The 14,506-nt window shown below is 37.9% G+C and overlaps 1 protein-coding gene across 2 annotated transcripts in view; it reads right to left on the bottom strand.

Moving 5' to 3' along the window:
- The window catches only part of DLGAP2 (DLG associated protein 2), a 453,649-nt gene that overhangs the window by 328,766 nt on the left and 110,377 nt on the right, over positions 1 to 14,506 (bottom strand). Inside the window, exon 1 of one of the 2 annotated variants that reach the window (XM_066547286.1) lies at positions 3,473 to 3,709. The exons of the other annotated variant lie outside the window; for it this stretch is intronic. The gene's annotated coding sequence lies outside the window, so the exon portion shown is untranslated. Of the gene's footprint in view, positions 1 to 3,472; positions 3,710 to 14,506 lie in introns of those variants that run through there. 2 annotated transcript variants of the gene reach the window in all.

Below are 14,506 nucleotides of genomic sequence, written 5' to 3'. Positions count from 1 at the left end.
AAGTATGTGCTCATTTCTTAACCTATTTGTTTTCTGTGTTTTACTCATTTTAGATGTATTTTTGCAATTCGAATACAAATCTAAATGAACAAATGCAAAGGCAATATATTTTACAGTTCTAGGTTAGGTTTTGGGTTTCCTTTAAGGGCATATATTTAATAAAGAATTGTTTATTTTACAGGATTCATTGCTGAAAACAAAACTAGCAAACTACACAGTCATTTCTTCCCTGACTTCTTCCTACTTTAGGAATTCAGATCCAGTTTGCTGTTACTCAAAACAAAATTGCTGGCAGGTATGACTCATATCTTTGTGGTAGCAAAGAATATAAGATGTATGCCTATTTATGTAGCACATGCAGAAGAGCACATTGGAAGTTTTTTAAGGTCTCTTCTAAGAGAAGTGCAAGAGCATGGATGGAGAAAAAGCCCATTGGAGTCAAAGGAGGACCCCAGTAGACTCTCATATGTGTTTGCAAATACATACACATACAATGGCAGTGAATATGTACCAACACCTATGGGAAGAGTTGAATATCAGTCAAATGAAAACATCAGAGCTAACCTCCAAGAGGCTCTAGTGATTGGCAATCACTTATGCTCAAAGACATTCCCACCTTGCAAGCTCAGCTTCATCCCTTGGCCTCAGACCCAGAACAGACCAGTCCTCAATCAAGTCCTGCCTCTTTGCAGTGCTTGGCTTTGCAGTGTCCAGCACTGATTTAAATCAATGTCTCAAAGACACTGGTGGCCAAACAAACTACTCAATTTGTGTGCCTGTGAAACATAAGCCACCGTCCCTGGCTTTACCAGGGTGGTCCAAAACTGAAGAAAATACAGGTGAGAGATGGACCTCAGACTTTCATTATTGCAATACGTTTTTGGAGGCAGTCATTCTATGAAAACATTAATTAATCTAAATGGATAAAAGAGAAGAACAGCTTAGGTCAACATACAGTGCTTAGAAAGGTGAATAAAATATGGAGGGAAGAGTAGCATGCTTAGAAAGATGGAGAAGAGGGCCCGTTATGGTATGTGTTAAAGATGTGGATAGGGCAGGGATAGTTCACAAAAATTTAACATAACCCTCTCTGTGTCAGGAACACATATGACACAAAAATTCCAACTTTTTTTTTTATATTTGGAATGGCTTAGCCTTCTCTTGCTCTACCTGAAAATGGTAAAATATATGAGCAGTGACTTCCGGTGACAGCTACACAAGTATCCATGGGTGTGATGCCAAAACTTCAAATGTCGAAATCGGAACAAGATTGAGACTATTTCAGTCATTGTGGATCAATGTTCCTGGTCTAAATTAGTCAGCTGCCTGTTATGCAAGATCATCCTCCCCGCTAGTCATTCTCACAGGGTATTTACAGAACACTGTATGGGAATGGTGAGAATCTGAGTGAAGGTATTACCAGGAGGAGGCTATTTAAAAAAAGAATGTACTGCATACATTTTCAGGCAGACATTTAAGTAGACATTTCTGTAAAGCATTTGCTTTTCCCTTTTGCATTATATATGCACACATGCATACATGTATACACACATACATACATGTATACACACACACACTGTGTTTTCATGTCATTGCAGGTAATGTGGGAAGGAAGGAATACATTAATATGTTTTAAAAAATCCTTTTGGAACATGCAATACTTCTGCTACTTCTGGGTAGCACAGGCTTATTTGGAAATAGCTTTCAAAATGCAGCCTTTGGAGAAAAGTATTTCACAAATCAAAGTATTCTCTCAAAGCTTATTTTGCCATGATAGCATTTACTAGAGTAGGAGGAAGAGGAAAATTTTGGTTTATAATACCCCAGTGGATTCAAATCTTCTCTTTTCTGCATGTTTGATTCAGTGTCCTGAACTAGATATAAAACACCTTGTTAAAAAGATCACAACCAAATGCACATAAAATATTTCACCACAATGATCTGCTGCTCTTCTTGGTTTTTTTCTATCTTACATGCTTATTTCCTTACCTTCACTGATTGGGGATGCAATATAATTGCATCTGTACAAGATAATTTCTGCCTGCTTAACTAATGCTAAAAGACTCCTTTTTGGAAAAATACAGAACAAGTGAAGTGATCATAAGGTGGACTAGTTCAAAAAAAAACCTCCTTGAATAGCCTTCTGCTGTTTGCATCATATAACAGGATTGCTCTGTGTAGAGTGTTATCTCAATAACTGTTCTATGAATACAGTCATAATGAAGGTGGGGGGAAAAAGTCAAGGAATGTTCCAATTTTTAACTATTATTTTTACTGCATGTTTTCATTTTTATTTCTTAGTGGGTATAATACATTAATTAAAAGAAGCCCGATTCATTTTGTTAACACAATACAGCATGATCTGCACTGATTCAGGGTCCATCTTATTTGCTAAAGCTGGAGATACAGAACCAGAATTGCTGAACCAAGCCAAGAGTTAGGCTACTTTTTTTATAAATCACATTTTTTCAATAGCACTTGACCAAAAATTCAGGAGCTTCAGCAAAGCCCGCCAAACTCCAAATGGACTGTCTGATGATTTGGCACAACTTGAGATAATGCTGAAAGCAAGTACAGCCAAATTAGTACTTTCATTCAGCTAAAATGAAATGGACTATAATATAAATAGATCAAAATTGGGCCCAGATCCTGCAATTCACTATGCAGGCAGACTGTCAAGTGCAGAATCAGCACTTTGGTGAGCAGAAATCTAATGAGGAAAAGCTCTAAAATGCAGAAAGAATTATAGAAGAAAAACTATTTAAATCCTCCACATAACTAGAAATATTTACTAAATACCACAGATACTAATAAATGTGTTAAGAGTACTTACTTTGAACCTGTAAATGATTCTTTAAATGTAGTAAAAATAATTTCATGCAACAACATGTCAAGCCAGTTTGGAAAAAGCGCTAAAAAATCCTTGATGACTGTGTTTATCCACAGCAGAGCAAGTGTATAATCAGTATTAACCAGCTCAAGAAGCAATGCACTACCTGAGCACAACACAAGTGACACAGATTTTGGAAGGTTAAAAATGAGAGAGAAGGAGCGAAAGGTTAAACATACAAATCCCACATAGAAAGAAGTCTTTAAATGCTGGGCTTTTTTGAGAATTGCAGCCTACAGTGCAGTTCCTCTGTTTCATGTTTGCTCCAAATAAAAAATAAATAAGTAAATAAATAAAGAGAAGTAGTTTAGTATTCTTAAAGAACCAGTCTTAAAGAGAATTCTATTCACATTAACACAAAAGATTGCATCATGTTATATAAATAAAACCATATACTGTGACACAAGGATCTGCTAGCAAAGTCAGAAATTCAATAGACAGAAAGGCTGTGAAAAATCTGCAAACCTGAATAACGAGGAGAAAAATGAAACAAAGGAAACAGGACATGTTTCTAGACACTTTATGGATATAAATAAATACAAATTATAGAGGAACAACAACAACAACAACAGAAAGCCTTACCATGATGTTTGCACAACTGTGTGTCTGTAGCCCATGCTATAAATGTGGATACCTTCTATTTCCATCATCTCAGCCCCTCTAGTGGTCAGTACCTGAAGATCTTGCCTTCAGGAGGGACACGATCTATCCATATGTACCATTCGCTGTTGCTCCAGTATCTTGACAGATATTTTTTTCTTAATCATGTAATTTTTTTCTGGAGATATAACTTGTCACTTTTTATTAGCATCTTTGTCAGTGCTGCTGCTACGTGCATACATTTAATTGCTAAGCAACAAAGAGTAAGCTCTGCACAGCACATTCGATTACTGCATTCCCTGTGCCATGCATTGTTACTAATGCACTTATATAATAAGAAAGACAAAAAAAAAAAAAAAAAAAAAAAAAAGTAAAAATATTTATTTCTGTTTCCATAGCATCTAGAAGCCACAATCTGAAATCAGGCTCCATTATGCTAGCCACGAGGAAGAGAGCTAACAGCTGAAGGAAGATGAGGGCAAGTGGACTGACAGAAAGTGCACAACAGTTAAAAGCAGAGGTGAGTTTCAGTGTTTCCATAGATGAATAGGCTAAGTCTGAAGCTCAGAGGTGACTGCCCACCTACAGTCAGGATTCTCAGACATTAAAGAACAATTGCTGTGGCTAAAATACTTGAAGCTTTTGCAAGTGTGGTGGCCTCAAGGTGGGAAGCATTACCAGTTTTCACAAGTTTTTCAGTTTGGAAGAGATATATCTGCATTGTATCCAGAAATACTCTCTCTTCCTTCTTCTAAGTTGTAGAAAAAAACAGGGCAGGCAGTATTTTGTCACCAAATGTTACTCATCACTGTCTGCTCTTCACATCAAAATGTATATTTGCCCCTCTCATTGAAGGCGCTGTGTCCAAAATCTGAGTTTGGCATTAACAAGCTTTATTTGAGCCTATCACACAAGGGACTACAACTCCATCTTTCCTTTGCTGAAGTGCAGCAATGTTCATCAAAGAGTTCTCTTTATGCCCGACATATATAAGGACAGTGGTCCCTTTTTTCTCTTGTGATTACCAGCTATTTTGCAGTCAGCACTGCATTTTTTAGTGCCATATCTGCAATATCTTCAGCAAGAAGAGCTGCTTGGAAAACTAAGCCAAGACTGTGCAGGTGTACAAACTTGCACAACCACATACAACCACTTTTATTTCTGCAGTTAGATTCAGGAATTGGGCCTGAGTCTGCCTGTGTCTCTTTGGCATAGGCTTTTAGCCCCAAGGATCAAGAGGAGTGCTAGGAAAAGAAGTAGCTGCTTTTGAATTATGAACAGTCATGAGCACAGTCCTGCCCAATAGCATTAGTATTTCCTCTGGGTTCCAAGATTTTTGCAAAGAAACTGAAAATCCCCAATAGCTAATGTGTCCTGTTGCTTTTGGTGGGACTGAAACCAGGGCTGTAGTTGTGTTCTGGGCACAACATCCTTTATAGTCCCATGGGAAGACCAAGCTGAAGTTCTAAATGAACCACAGCAGGAGGCCACAAAGAACATTATCAAATTCTGAAACTAATTAAGTATGTAAGTACTTCATCATACAAAGTGCTTCTGCATTAAGCTACTCAACACATTAATTACTTAACCCCTGAAATATCATTGTGAATATATGCTTTTTTGTTGCTATTTCATAGGAGGGCAGATAGATGCTTGGAGAGGGTATATATTTCCAAGAGCTACAGAGTCAAATCCTTTCACATACAGACCTTGCTGGAAAGCCTGGGTAAGGACAGCTCTGACAGCTCCTGCTCCAGAAGAGCATTATTAGTTCAGAATCATGGAATATTCTGATTCAGAAGGGACCCACAAGGATCATCAAGTGCAGCTCTTAAGTGAATGGCCCACACAGGGATTGAACCCACAGCCTTGGTGTTATTGGCACCTGGGTCTGACCAACTGAGCTAATCCCAGTTCAAATCCCAGAGCATCTTGAACGAGAAGAGATGCCAGGGAACATGCTGGCAACTGGGAGACCCTGTTCTTGCCTCCTGGAGCACTTTGGGAGATAAAACCAGAACAAAATTACAGACTTTCTAGTTACTAGAAAGATCTCAGTGATTGTCTTCTGACCCAGAGTCCTACAATTTCTCAGACTAAGGATGCAACAGAAGGTAGCACAGAAAAGAAGTCTCACATCACTTGGCTTCTAAGATAGAAATTTTAAAAACCCATAAAATTAGGTAAATTATTGTCATATTGCATTATACTAGTGTGCTGATAACAGTAAGAATTTAATCTATTTCTTACCATATAACTTCCTAGCATTCAAAAACTACTACATGAATAGGTGTGCTTCTACATTTCTTAACACAGAGCTCATTTCTGGATCCTCACATGGAACATTAATAGTTTCTTCTGCTTAGCTCAGGACACCAGAATGACTTTGTTTGATGGGATTTTCCCTAAACATCAATCTGAATGCCAAAAACAACTGGGCCTAGCATAACCTTTTTGAATTCATTGACACAAACTCACAAAAGTGTTCTGGGTTCAACCCTTAGTGATGACTTCAGAGTGACTGTGAAGTATTAGCTACACAACACAGTCTCTGAACATGAGCTGCAGTGACAACATGTGCAATACAGCCAACAGGAGGGAAGAGGAAGGCTATATATGACCATCCTAATGGCTACACACTTTACAGCACAGGGTTAAAATAAATGCTTTGCTATTCCTCCATATCTGTAATTTCTCTTGAATGCCTCCAACGAAGAATTGCAGTCACAATCTGTTTGGCTTCAAGAAGGAAAATATACAGCTTATGGGCATGTATGTACACAGGTCCTTAGTAACAAGACTACACTTAATAACTTCTTTAATTTTTGGTCAACCCTGAGCTAGTCACACAGTTGGACTAGGTGATCATTGGAGGTCCCTTCCAATTAAAATAATTTATTCTTCTGTTCCATTCCTTTCCATTCCATTCCACAGAGCTGGGCACACCAGCCACAGACCCCAGGGCAGGCAGGGTGGTGCCCAGTCTAGCTGGGGGCTGGACATCACAGCTGCTTTGGACTAATGGCATTTGAAAAGGGATGTTTTTTTCCTACAGAGCCCCATTAAAGAGCACATCTACTTAGAATAAAAATGGAAAGGATAGTAACCCTGCACTTTGCAGACTCTTAGCATTCTTTTATCGAAAGAGCACTCACTGCAGCAGCAGCCTTTGTTCCTGCTTCCCAAATCATGAAGGTTAATGGGGTCACCCTTCAATGAGGTGGCAAGAAAAGCCCTACTGGATCCAGAAAACAATCTCTTCCTCAAAATAATAAAACTGGATAGATTTCTCTCTAATAGAAAAGTATTTTTCATGGACTGGATCCATCTTGCATAGACCACCAGAAACAGGATAATCTTCAGCCAGTACTAAGCTAAATATATATGTATCCCTAACTCAAAACAACTTTAAAGATGTGTCACAGAAGACTGAGTCCATGCCAAAATAGAACTGTGGATTGAAAAGACATTTTCAAAAGGTGTGTGTGTAAAAGGCTCAAAGATACTTCTCAGTTCAGGGAACAAAGATTGCATTTTGGTTGTTTTTTTAATTTGCAGAGAGATCATTCAAAGGAAACCAAAACTAAACATTCAGTGACACCACAAGGAGCATCCTTAACGTCCTTCCTCAATTGTAGTGCTTTAGACACACTTAATACCAACAATTTCCAAGTTTTTTTCTGAGCTTTTATTTTCACTTCTTCCATATCCACCATTTTTGGGAGGTTTGTCTTTAACCCAATCTGCTAATGTATTACTAATGTGCCCACCACTGCGGGAAGAGAATTTTATCCAGCAGCCAACTAAGGAGCTGAGTAGTAGCTGTGAGCTTTATTGTTGCAATATTAATAATTTAAACCTTCTATAAAACAGTTTGTTAGGGATGGGCATGAGGGAGCAAAACATTATAGGGCTTCCTGCAATTTAGTACCTCAGAGTGATGAACAGTAGAGCACATCTCGAAGCACTTGTCTCCAAATCAATGCTTCCTTGCTTGTGAGGCAGAGGCAGGGAATGTTTTATTCACAAGATTTCAGAAATGGCTAAATGCAGCTCAAATGACAAAACTTCTAGAATATGTACTTTACTTAAGCTTTGAAGCTGATAGGATCTGTTAAGATTTACACATCTGAGAAAAAGGGATTTTCAGTTCCTAAAGTAGTGAGGTGTATTCAGTCTCTACTGTATTCTAAATTTTGCTCTCCTTATAGTAACTGAAAAAACCTTCTCAATTCCAAACATTTCCAGTAATTCAGAATGGGGTGGAAGTTGGGAACATCCCAGAAAATCTGCATCAATAATACAGGGGTGAGGGGACACCAGTAAAATTCTAGGAATTATTCAAATCTTAGACTAATAACCCTCTGAATGGAGGCAACAAATATTTGATGTAATTTTATCATTCTGTAGAAAGAGCTTTTTGATATGTGAGAGCTTTTTGTCAGTGAAAGAGGCCTTTGTCTGCTGGTTTCATTTGCTTATGGTAACAAGAACAAAATACCAAAACTGAAAAATACTAATTTTCAGTGGTCTTTAATAATATAGCTGTATTTGCACATCCAGGACCAAACTGAAAGGCTCCCATCTACATTTCTCAGAGGAAAAAGGATGGGAAGATCTAAGTGTTTATGACTGTTTTGAAAATGGAGCTCTATTCTCTGTAGCTGTTGCCATCTACCAGCTCTTATGTTCATCTCAGACACTTGATAAGTTTGCTTATGTCTTTGTTTAGTCCAAATTAGTTCTGCAGGGGATAAAAGCCAGGAGACCTGTTGGAGAAAAAGTAATAATGTGGAACTTTAAGATGTTGAAAATCAGACTGATTTTCTTTGGAAAGAATACTCACTAGGCTGAAGAAGGCCGTCACTCATTTTCTATAATAATGAAGGCATGAGATGAGGTGTACTTTGATTTCCTGATTATAAAAAAAGTGGGAATAGCTTTTTACTGTATGTAATGTGAAGAAGAAAACAGTGGTGTTCTATTGGCATTCAAATAAAGTGTATCTGAAATAGTGTTGTATTATGTACAACAGAAAATTAGGTATAGCAGGACTATGCAATATGCTGCCCTTCACCAACACTAGTAAACATCAAATGTTTTCATAAATGGAACAATGGCATCCATTATGTCATCTCAGAATACATATGCTTCATAATTAATGTTATTAGAAGCGGAAAAGTCTGTTCTGTAAAAGCAGAGCAGTTAAGTGATGCTCATAATCCCTACCATGCAGCCCATTAACCTCAGAAATTTTAAGTAGCTTCGTAGTCATCCATGGCATTTCAGATTTCTCACAGTTTCAAATCTGTGGGCAGCTTCACAAGCTTTTTGTAAAGTTTCTCATGATTAGGACATCTGTAAAATCCCCTCCAGACCTTTCTTCAATTCATCTTGTGTTAATCAGTCAGTAATTCACATATCTGAATAAGGATAAAGGTACATCCCTTAAAACATTGCTCTACTGAATGCAATATCTTTTTAAAAGACTTATAGGTAACTTTATGTGCTGTAAGATATTAAAAGCATTCTGTTTCTTAATCTTACCTTTCTCTTCCCATTTCAATGTGAGTTTTTGATGAGCAGCATTCCCAGACAAGACTCATAGTAAGGAGTCAAAATAATCAGATATAAATTTTCTGCCTTTTCCAGACTAATCCACCATTCAACATAGGTGCCCTCACTTTTTACGTGAGATAAATTATTTATTTTTGAGTCACATGAAAAATTGCAACGCTGCCTAACACGTTGCTTAGAGACAACTGATGAATTTTCTTCCTGGATGTATACTTGGGAAATATGAAAGGTAGAATCAGGATGCTAAATTTTGGCATAGTGCTTTTTGTTAATTCCTTTACTCCATAGAGGGAAGAAACTGGTGAACCTTTGTTAATTCTGATCTCTTTAAACTGGCCTTCTTTTCCTAGAAGGAATTGATTCAGGACTCAACTGCAATAGTAATACCACCTTTAAATTACCCCTCACAAATGTACTTGTAGTCCTGACCCCTTGACAAAAATACTTTTGTACTTCGGATATGGATATATGAGATGGGCCTAGCTGAAGAAACATATGAGGATTATGTTAGAGGAATTCAGAGATCTGCATGCAGAGAAGAGGATGTCATCTCTTCCTCTCTGGCTGGCAGCACTAAATAATGTTGCACTACATAATGTAAGATAGTATGAAAAAGATACTTGGATACTCAGAGCGTGTTAATATCTAAAGCAGAGATGCAAAAATACACTGGATGTTATATCGCAGGGCATCCATTTGATTATTTTAGTACTAGAGGAGAAGAATCAAAATATTCACCCTCTCAGAAGTCAGATCCTACCTATCTAACTTGCAATTCACCCTGTGTGATGAAAAATCTAGATTTAGAGCTTCCAAATGGCACATGGGTGGACAGTTTTAGCTACTTGGGATTACCCATAAAAAGACCCATGGCTGAGCTGATCTGGGGTTTTGAATCTAAGGCTTCAAATTACAGAAATTTTAAGGACTATTGGTGTTTGCAGTCTTATGAGCAGGGAAAAAAAATCAACCAGATCTGTGATCTGAATATTAGGGAAAGATAGTTGCTTTAGAGCTTGTGTTGTGCTGCACAAGTAAATTTAATAAATTCAAACAAAATTTTCAGTGTCTCATTGGTATTGGGGTAGCTCTGATTTCCTAACTCTTGGTGAGCACAGGCAGCAATCAAACTGAATGGCTTAGTGTGCTTCAATACTGCCATGCCAAACCCTTCTACACCAGCATGAAACTTCTTTTGGCCTGACAGATTTCCTACTCTACATATTGGCCCTAGCTGAAGCCCACTTTTTGGCAGAGCAGTCCCCTAAGTCTCCAGGGATTTCCAGAAAAGGCCCCTCTGGAAGCTGCTGGAGCTGCTGCATCCCTGGCAGTGCACAGAGCCCCTGGAGCCCCCAGAAGGGCGGGAGAGGCTGCAGCACCCCCTCCGCTTCCGCAGCTCCACCGCCCCGGCTCCGCTCGCAGCCCACGGCGGCTCTGAGTCACAGCTCACCACGTAAAGCTCCATCTGCAGAGGGTTCCTTCTCTGCAAGCAATGGGAGGTGACACTCTGACTAGGGGAAAAAAAGGCAGAATGTGGCATTCATCTGAAGAATGATGCTGTACCAATGTCCCACATCCTCAGTCAGCTCCAGGGTTGATTCAAACTTGTCCAAATGGGGGGTGGAAATTCGTATTTGCTTGACATGCAAGAGAAAACACTCCAAATTAAAGACGAATAACATACATAAAACCTTTTTTTTTTGCTTACCAGTGCTGTCTATGAGTCACTTTTTTTTCTCCCAAAGAGAACTGTAAACTAACTAAACACTAAGTATGTTTGGTAACACAGAATATCCAAATTTGTTAGATACACTTTATAAAGGTCATGTTCTGTAATATCACACTGATCACCACCTGATTAAATTGCCTACTGCTCCAAATTTAATGAGAGACTGAAAAGTCTCAATGGTAATTGGGATAGATGATCCTTTAAAGAGAGAAAGTGAGTGGGTGGTTAGTTGAAGCACATAAGAATGCTTATTATTGTGGAGCTGTAAGAAGTCCTTCCTGAGAAAAAACAATTAAAAACTATTTTATTTGGAAAACATTGAACTTTTAATTGTGTTGCTTCACTGAAATCCTGGACAGAGTATCAATTCTCTAACATATGGAGAAAATAAAAATGAACAAAGAATTCCAACAACCAATAATCCAGCAGTCTGTCTTCTGTCTACAATTGCATAATATATGGTAAATTTAATTATTTCAAAATTTTTAGTATAAAATTTGTCATTATTTTCAGGAACTCTCTAAGTGATTTGTGTCTTGCTCTGTTTTTCTTAGAAGATTTTTACTCCAAACAAAGCCATAGACAGGAAATCCAAGTACACAAAAAGATATAAAGACAAAAAACAACTATCTGACTGAAAATTATAGAACTACTACATTAAGAAAAAAGAATAATTTAATCTTAACTAATATAATGTCCCTTAAAGACACTAAGTATTCTTTATGCTCTTATAGTAAGGTTACTAAAATGTTTTACTGGGGGTTTGAAATGGCACTAAAGTAAACTGCTGTTAAATATGTCACTCAGATGTTCATCAGGAACACTGTGAGAAGGGGAAGTTTTATAAAAATGGCTCTATTTTTAAAATAATAATTAGATTTTTTTCTACCTAAAAGATTGGGTCAATTTCAAACAAGTATTATTTAAAGGAAATCACATTAACTACATTATATAAAAGATCAAGCAAGGCAATTGCAACAGATATTCTGGGTCCATAATCAACAGAATTACAATATTTTATATCTTTAAGTCTTCTATTCATATTTTACTCTGACTGCAAAATGCATATTAAAATTCCAGACTTTTTTTGGAAGTTAAAATGTGCCATGAAAGCAATATTTAAGTTTATATTAAAAAAAAAGGAGACAAGACCCTGCTTTAAAAATATCATTGAAAACTGGTAATTCAATGGCTCTGAATTAAAGGGAAAAAATAACATAAGAAAAATCTTGTAACTCTGTTTTAGTTCTGTGAAATGATTAGTCCAGCTCTCAGGAGCTATGGCAAGTCTGTATTCTCAGGTCTCAGACAGGAGGATTGCACAAGTCCTCCAGCATAAAAGCTCTTTCAGAAGCCATATTTGATGTTCCTTGTCTGTTCTGTGCCAGGAGCATGTCAAAATACAGATGAATTGTGGTTCAAGACTGGGGCTAAAATCTGTCCTCAAACAGATGACTGCAGTTTGTTGCTCAGTTGAAAGGTTGACTTGTTTTCTAGTTCCCAATTTTCTTTTCTTTCAGAGCAGGTATTTTATTTAGAGCCATATCTTGCTGGGTAAAAAGGACAAACATAAACTACTTGGTATAAAATCTCTGACAAGATACTTGGGAGAGTGGCAAAATGTACAAAACAACAGCAAACTCAAGCTATAAGCAGCAGAAGATATTGAAGCATGAGCAACCACCAGCATGAGCAACCTGGCCTCTTCCCAAGCTGCCAGGCGAAATGAACTTCAGTAAAAACTTATTTCTCTTTTTAAGAGAAGGCAACTGTTGGTTCAGGCAATTCCCACCAGGTCTATTATTATTTACAATGGAGGCAGACATCACTCTTGGCTCTTGCTCAAGGAGAACAGGGAGAGGGGGAGAGCTCCAACAACTTTCAGAAGAGAAGAGGCGTAACTCCTTACAGCACATTCTTGGGTGCAATGGGAAGGGACTTCATTGCTAATGATGGCTTATTAGTGCTATTGCATTTTAAGTTATCACAGAAGGGATTCAGGTTAAAAGTACATTATCATTTTGAAAATCTTCTGACTTACCTTTCCCTGAAGAGACTGAAGTTCTTTTGCCTAAATCACGAATAAAAATACCTTTCTCTAGCCCAATGGTGCTAGCCTACCTCCACAGGCTTAGAGAAGACACCCCAGTTCCTGATAAGAGGTCTGCTCTACCCTCAGACTGAGAAATTTCACACAGAGAGGCTACCCTGGCACCAGCTGTCCCATCATGTCCTGTGATAGGTACAAGAGGCACAGCAGAAGAAGATCTGGGCAGGTGAGAGGGTCACAGAGTTGGCATAACCTGCATGGGAACTGCATCCATCAATAATTCAAGTCAACCCTTCAGCTCTTCTAATTTCAGCAAGGGTCACGTAGCACTTGCTCCCTGGTCAGCCCTGGGTGCCCATGTACATGAGGTAAGGTAGTGAGATGGCACCAGCTGGGAGCTTCTAATGCCTGGAACATGCCATTGCCTCACTCCAACAAAAAGGAAGCACACCAGATTAAATATCCCCTTACATCACCATATGCTCTTGCCAAGTGGGGGGTCTGAACCTGCTTGAATGTGGTTATGTAATAATGACTGAACTGATTCTGAGGTAGAGGAAGTTTGGAGAGCTGCCTCCTCCCTCTCCCTTAAGCATGGGATAGTGAAGAACACCCATGGCAGAGGCAGCTTTTTCCTTTTAAGTCTCTCCTCATTTTCAGACTTTGAGGAAAAATAAGAATCTACCAATGTTTCTGCTGTAATTGAATATTCAAGCCTATATTTATCAGATGGTTTTCAATTCTGGGAGATAAAGGGAAGGAAAAAATGAAAGGATAATAAAAAAGAGAGGAAGAAGAGAGACTGCAAAAGCTAGCTTAAATGCTTGAGTCATAATATTTCTAGGACTGTTTTCATTGCCCAGATTACAGTGGCATTATAGGATCACCATTTAGGAATCAAGTCTGCAAATCACTGTCTTGGAGAAAGACACTCATGAACAGAATAGAGAGAGAAGCAGGCAAGAGCAAGACACAATTACTAAACTAGACAGTGGTTATTCATTTAATCTCTAAAGAGAAAGCATATTCTATTATTCACTCTGTCTAAACTCTGTTCAGTAAGCCTGGTTCTTTTATCCATTGAAGACTGCATTACTGAAGTACGAAATGAATAAAAATAATTAAACATTTTCATAAAACTCATAGTTCCTATGTCACAAAGCTCAAGAATGCCAAGTAGATAAATCCGAACAAACCTAATTTCACATTTCATGATAGGGAGACTCAGGAATAACAAAGCATGACAATATAATAGTGAAAAGGAAAAGAAAAAAAGAAATCCCTGCATCATGTTTGGTTTCATTTTATTCTCTGAGAAGTAAACATTGCACTTAATTGTGCAGGCTTTATACCAAACATGAATCGTGGAAATCAATGTCAGTTAATTGATTACTGTCAAGAATCTGCTGATCACAGAACTTGTTTCTTCTTGATCTACCTTAACAAAACTGAATATTAATGCACAACAAAAATAGTACTTTTTGCTTGCAAAACTTATGTGTTTCACTGAAGACACCCCCACTTCCTCCTACCAAACAGCTGTGTACAATAGTATATTCCAAAAACATTTCTTTAATGCTAGGACACCAAAGAATAGCTGAGGTAAAAGGAAGTCTTTTTGTCAAATACCTTGTTTAGTAAAGACACTTGCATGTATTTT

This window comes from Molothrus aeneus, chromosome 3, assembly GCF_037042795.1.
Source record: "Molothrus aeneus isolate 106 chromosome 3, BPBGC_Maene_1.0, whole genome shotgun sequence".
Taxonomy (NCBI): Eukaryota; Metazoa; Chordata; class Aves; order Passeriformes; family Icteridae; genus Molothrus; species Molothrus aeneus.
The sequence above is the reverse complement of the archived record's forward strand: the minus strand, read 5'-3'. Positions and strand labels throughout refer to the sequence as shown.